The 6,842-nt window shown below is 33.1% G+C and overlaps 1 pseudogene; it reads left to right on the top strand.

Annotated features, from left to right (window-relative positions):
• The first annotated feature begins 223 nt into the window (after window positions 1-223).
• On the top strand, window positions 224-6,511 carry LOC143548578 (hydroxyproline O-galactosyltransferase HPGT3-like; annotated as a pseudogene).
• The last annotated feature ends 331 nt before the right edge of the window (window positions 6,512-6,842 follow it).

Here is a 6,842-nt window from a genome sequence, read left to right as displayed (position 1 = left end):
TGATTTTTGACAATCAAACTACGTTTATATGTATTTTAACATGTTTAAACAAGTTCTAATCATCAAAAACTTATCAAAATAGGTTCCTAACCATGTGTATGATCAAAGTATATTTTTGGACCATTTTTAGGGTTTTTACATGGTTAGAAGTGATTTTTGACAATCAAACTATGTTTATATGTATTTTAACATGTTTAAACAAGTTCTAATCATCAAAAATATAATGCTTACCTTGAGTTTTGGTTGGGTTTTGAAGAAGCAAGGTAGTAGGTGCAAGGGAGGCTGGATATTTTACTTAGAATGATGTAGACTTCTTTTTATATAATGAAAACAAAGAAAAAAAGTTTTTTTTAGTCCACTTTGGCGGGCTGGACTTGTTGGGCCCAATTTTGATCCATTAGTCTCGTTTTGTGTGCCCAAACGTGAAATCCCGAGTCCAACTTTATTTCGGGTTCGGTTTTTGGCGAGAAAAATATATCAGGTGTGACAAACAGTGTGAAAACGAGTGTTTTCGGCCAATTTCTTGTTAAATTAGAAAAACATACCATTTGTTTGTAAAAATCGAAAATATTTTCATGGTTTGCTTAATACATTCCAAATAAGTGTTTTGTAGGTCTTTTTGGGCTTCACGGATGATACAATGCTTGTTTGGAACTAACCTTCGCGCTTAACGTTATAGCGGGTAGTTAAACGGGTATGTTTTTGTTTAACTGGTTTGCTATTGTACTAAGGGTATAATACTAATATGTTGGCTTATATTAAACGTATATCACTTATAGATTCCCCCCCCCCCCGGAGATATCTGGGTCATAACCAGACCCGTTTGGCTATCCGTTCATTCGTTACGTAATAAGTGGTTAAACGCTTATTCGATTTGTAAGTACTGAGGTGTATTCAGTTTTGTGGGGAACTATTGGTCTTTCTGATACCTTTAAGCTGAGTTCATAAGCGTCTTATTCAATGTCTCTTGTCTTTAGAAGCTCCTTTTGATATAACCTTGCAGCTTCTTCATCAGACATCATTTGTGTTGCTTCTGCCAGGGCTTTTGCTACCTCTTGTTCTTGATGAGTGATCAACTCATCAACATTCTTTGGTTTGAATCTTTTGGCAGATGAAGATGGTGGTGAATCTTCTTCTTCTGTTAAAATTCTCCTTTGGAAACTACTGCCGGTACCCTTTGATTTATTGTGTTTTGACTTCAAGGTTTCAACTACTATTTGAATAGTAGTTGGTTCTTGTGTTACTTGGGTGCATCAGCAGTCTCTGAAAATACTTTTAGTTCTTGTGGAGCACCAGTAGTTTGTATAGAAGCAACATCATCAGCAGGTTTTGAAACTGCTAGTCTTAAATCAGTTGTTGGTGTAACAATTGTTTGATCATCAGCAGTTTAGTGAACTGCTGGTATCTCTTCAAATTCATCAGTAGTTTAGGAAACTACTAGTCTTGTCTTTGTTCTTCCACCCATGGACTTGCTCTTTAGCCATTTTGTATTTGAAGGGCTAGTTTCATTTGTCTTTTCTCTCACTTGTTGACTATAGCTCTATCCTTAGCTTCCTTTTCCTTTCTCATCAGTTCTTTTAGCCTAGCAGCCTCTTTGCAGCTTTGTTTGCTGATTCATCAGGTTTCTTTGCAGCTGCTTTACTCGAGGCATAAAGGATGTTCTCCCCCTTTTTGGCATCAGAAGTAGCCCGAGCTTGCTCTGGAAACCATTGTGCAGGAGGAGCAATACATGTAAGATCTGCTAGTTGGTTTCTTTGATCCACTATTTGCTTTCTTAATTCAGTTGCAAGAGTGTTGAAGGAGTTTCTTAGCATGGTGGTATTAGTGTTGAATTTGGTGTGGAAAATTTGGAATTGGTAGGAAATAAAGGATTTTAGCTTAGTATTTTGTTGCTTATATTTACCAGTTGCATGCCCACCTAATGCCACATTCCCCAATCCTTGAGTAACTTTCTGTTGCATATCCACAACATTAACTGATGGTGTCCTACCACGAACCAATGTGGTGTCCTGAATATAATATGGATCCAATTACAAATCCGAATAAGAAAGGGAGATATTGAATACTTCATCGACACTGGTTTCATGATCAGACTTGGCAATTGCATTAACGAAACTTGCGTGGAGTAATTGAGTAAGCATTGTGAAATCATCCCCGGAGAGGAAGCCTGAACTTTGATGCCAACCATTGAACCACCAAAATGGTTTATCATCGAAGGATTCAATGACAAAAGGAAACCGCTTGTCGCTATAGATAACATAAAAGAGAAAATATCGTTCAGCTTGAGAGATCTATAGTGTGGGATTAGATCCAATAAAAAAAATGTAATCATGGATGCTCCCATAAGAGTTCTTCCATAGCCATCTAGGCTAATGCTCAATGAAAGCACCAATTGATACGGTTTATTCGAGACAACCAAAAATCTCCTAAGACACAAGATAAAGAAGAAAGAAACCAAATAATTATTCTCTGACTATTATTAAAAAGTTAAACGATATTTAAAGAAAACAAAAAAAGTAGGAAACACAATCAAACTAGGAAATAAATTCATAATTGAAATAAAATAACTTGTAGATCAAGAAATAACATTCTTGATAATATTTGAAGAAGATCAATCCAAATCAGTTTAATCTTCATAACGGGTCGGCTTAGAAGTCTCTCTTTTAGATCGGACCCTTTGTGGTATTTGGATCATATCAAACCCGTTATGAACAAAATATATTGATAGGTAGATCATATATAAGAAATCTAAACGTAACAAAATCTCTCTCTCTCTCTCTTTCTTTTTTTTTTATTGCATTTTTTCCTATTATAACCCAAGAAAACATAAGAATTTTCTATAGAAGGTCATCCGATAAAAGTCAATATTTCGCTGAAACAAACAATATAACTATAGATTAACAACTTCAAAATTGTCTGTGATTCGTCAAAAAGTTGCATGCCGCTTATTCATTTCCGACACATAAATGGTGACCTATCATTGACATCCATTGTTCCGATGATGAGGTAGTTATTAGTGATCCATTGATACTATATCCATTAGTGACCCATAAGTAATAAGTGCCCATAATTCGATGAAGTCTTTGTCACGCAGAGCATTCTCATGATCTCTACCTGACATATCCTAAATTTATCAAAAGAATACCGACGTATATCTTCTTCATTTAAAATTCTCTAATTTGTAAATTAGACTATAAGTCAAATAAGTCATCAAAGTCGTATATATCAATTGCATATAGAAAGCCGGACTTAATAATGAATGAAACCAATAGATAAAAAATTAACATCCACGTGCATGAAATGACCCAAAACATAACCCGACACTCATGTTTTTCGTGTCCAAAGTTCTAACAAGAACAATGTATTTTTAATACAATAATGATACGTCGGCAAAGAAAGTATGAATGCCATCGTTTACTTTGCTAAATTTTTAACATTGTGATAATTTTGGTTTTGGTTCATATATAAGTAGTGATGTTATCAAACAAATCACGGGCAGATTTTCTTTTCTTTTGTATATTTTTTAAACAGCAAACTCACAAACTTTAATCGTGGACATATATAATATATAAGGTGCGGGTCTATGTTACATATGTTTCGGCTTTTCAATCCACCCCAGGGTTTCTTAAACTTATTTAGAAAAAAAAAACAATATTTATATGATGCATTTGAAAAACAAGGTGAAAAAAAAATATATCAAATTCGATTAAGTACTTATGTTATTCTTTTTAAATGAGTACTGGTCGATGCATTATATATCTTTATGGTGATTCTAGTTACCTCAAAAGTATATCTAGCTTTTACTTTTATCGATTCTATTTTCTTTTTAAAACGGCGGTTTTTTTGTATTTAGGCCACCGTACTCTTTAAATTTGGAGAGCCCCGATTAGGGGTGTTCATCGAATCGACTAATAAATTTTCAAGTTAATCGAATCGAATAATCCGAATAATTTATTTTTTTGTTAGTATTCGTATTCGAATAAAAGTTGAACTATTCGATTCGAATTCGTATTCTTATTATATACCATGTTCGAAATTCGATTCAATTTGTATTTGAAACTCGAATTCGAATCGAATACGGACCGATTTTGAATAAATTCAATTTGATTCAAGTTCACATATGTTAAAAATTTTAAAAACTTGAATCAAAATTGTAAAGCACACAAATATTAGTTTAAAGTTGCTACAATACCAAGCGAATAGTAAGTTCAAAATTAAAATACAAAAAGTATAGGATAAAAAAAGTAATAATATGTGTATAAGGTTTAAATATTTTATAAAGACATTTATTATTTATGGGTTGAACCCAAACAAAATATTATATATATATATATATATATTAATCGCACCTTTTCACCTTCCAGCATAAGACGTCGTCGTATTAATTGTCACCTGCCTGCCGATAGCCTTCCGACGCATACCTAGCCGGAGCATCCAAATCGCCCTTGTTCAATCCGTTCAATTGAATGGCTTTGAATTAATGATTGGTTTCAGTTTCATCATCAATAGCTATTCAATTGAGGTTCTCCATTCATCCTATATTACTAGGTTGCCGATTTCCAACAATTTGTTTTTGCTTAGTTTTTTTCATTCAATTAAAATCTCATCTGTGTTATGTTCTATTGAATTGCATCGGGACAGGTTAGTATCCATAAACCATTTATAATTATCATTTATGTTTTGTTCTTGAGCCCTACACCATAAGAGTTCTTTCTTGTGATTGGAGCCCTAAAACAGGTCATTATCATGGTTATATGAGTTCGTATGGTTGTTAATTGCTCCCTTGTAATCTATCTCTATGATTTTCTTTGCTGCTTCAGAACAAAAATCAAGTTTCTGGAAATTGAGACTCAGAAACTTAAACTTGTTTCTAGGAGTGCTAAATATGAGTTTCAAGGAGTGCTAAATTAATCTATTGGCTTGATAATATTTTATGCTTACTAGATTATGGCAAGATGTTGAGAACCGAACGTTGCTGGCTAATTTGCTAATGCAGAATTCCGCAGAGGTTTGCTTTAAATCTATAATTGTCAAATCATCTTAGATGTAATACAAACAACAACCAAGTAGTTATGTAATTTTAACTTAAAAACCTCTTTTTTTTTGTGTTTTATGGCAGAGACCAAAGTTTCTTACAGTTGCAGACAAACTCGTGGTCTTAGGATGCAAGTAATTTCTATATATATATATATATTTTTACATTTTTAGAGTTACCTGCCGATATTCTAATTCTGTTTTTGTTTAAATGCTTGTTATTAAGAGATTTAGAGAGAAAATGTTGAAGTAGAAATGGAAATAACACTAGCAAAAAGTCAAGGCTTTCTTAAGGATAGGTTAAAACAACCTGGTATTTCTTCCAATAAGAAACTGCTTGCAGTAATTGGCGTTTATACTAGATTTGGTACTCGGTTGAATAGAAATGTTTTCAGGGGATCTTGGATGCCAAAAGGTTAGTTGATGATTGAAAAATGTTTTAATCTTTACTTAATATTAATATAGAATGAAGAGTATAATGCTAAATGCTAATTTATTTCAGTTTTTTACAGGTGATTCTTTGAAAAAGCTTGAAAAAATAGGCATTGGTATATGCTTTGTAATTGGACGGAGGATCTACTTGTTTATTTATTTATTTTTGTTTTACCTTATTATTTGATTTTGGGTCAAAACCTAACTAAGCTTTGAAATTGCAGACCTAATCGTGGTGACAACTTTCGTGGTGACAGCTTGGACCGCAACATTGATGAGGAAAATCATATAAAAAAAGATTTCTTGATTCTTGTAAGTTAAGAGTATGAGGTTTATCTTCAAGATGGTCATATATACTCATATAAAACTTAGTTTTGTCGAATTACCCAAATACCATTTTTATCCTTATATATAAACTTATTTATGCTTGCTATAATCACTTGTATGATTCTTAGGATGGTCATGAAGAAGCTGATTAAGAATTACCTAAGAAAGCAAAGTTCTTTTTTACCACTACAGTTCAAAATTGGGATGCAGAGTTTTATGTGAAAGTGGATAATAATATTGCCCTTGAACTTGGTAAGAATATTATCATTTGATTTTGTATTTAACATTAGATTTTGTTTTATTTATTAATCTTGTTCATCTTTTTAGAGGGGTTTATTGAACTTCTTGAAAGACGTCATGGTCAAGATAAATGTTTATATTGGATGCATGAAATCAAGTGAAGTAGTTTATGAAGAGTAAGTAGCCTTTTTACCAACCTTAAAAACTTTTCATTTCATTTATATGCTTGTGTGTATGTGTCCTGCACACGTTTAAAGATTTGTATCCTAAGTTTTCATTATGTCGATTGCCATGGGAAGCCATGGTATGAACCAGATTGGTGGAAGTTCGGTGATGAGAAATCGTAAGTATTTGACCTTTTGGGTTGACTTTTACCTGTATAAAAGTGAAGATGGGACCCACAAACTATAAGATGTTGACTTTGTGTAGGTATTTTCAACATGCAACTGGATCATGCTTGTTGCCTTTCTCCTTTTAGCATCAATAGGTCAGAAATTTGATGTGTCGTCTCCGATGACGGTGGTTCACTCAAAGGTTTTAAAAATATACCCGAGTCGTTGAATCCATCGGTTCTTGATGAAGAAGAGGTTTACCACTTTACCGTCACCCCCTTTAGACGATCTATCGTCTTGGAACCCTCATTCAATGTCGTTGGAATTATCAGAGGTATGCAAAACTCACGGTTTTTTTTTTTAATTATGTATTATAACATTATATATCATTTGTCAACAGTCCAATTTTGTTAGCTTATTGTTTGCTACTTAGTTTTCTATTGAATTCCTGTTTTTGGTGTTGCTTTTAGATATTAA

This window comes from Bidens hawaiensis, unplaced genomic scaffold (genome assembly GCF_021521415.1).
Source record: "Bidens hawaiensis isolate Kalapana, Puna unplaced genomic scaffold, B.hawaiensis_p1.1 tig00000935_1, whole genome shotgun sequence".
Taxonomy (NCBI): domain Eukaryota; kingdom Viridiplantae; phylum Streptophyta; class Magnoliopsida; order Asterales; family Asteraceae; genus Bidens; species Bidens hawaiensis.
This window is presented reverse-complemented; position numbering and strand designations above follow the sequence as displayed.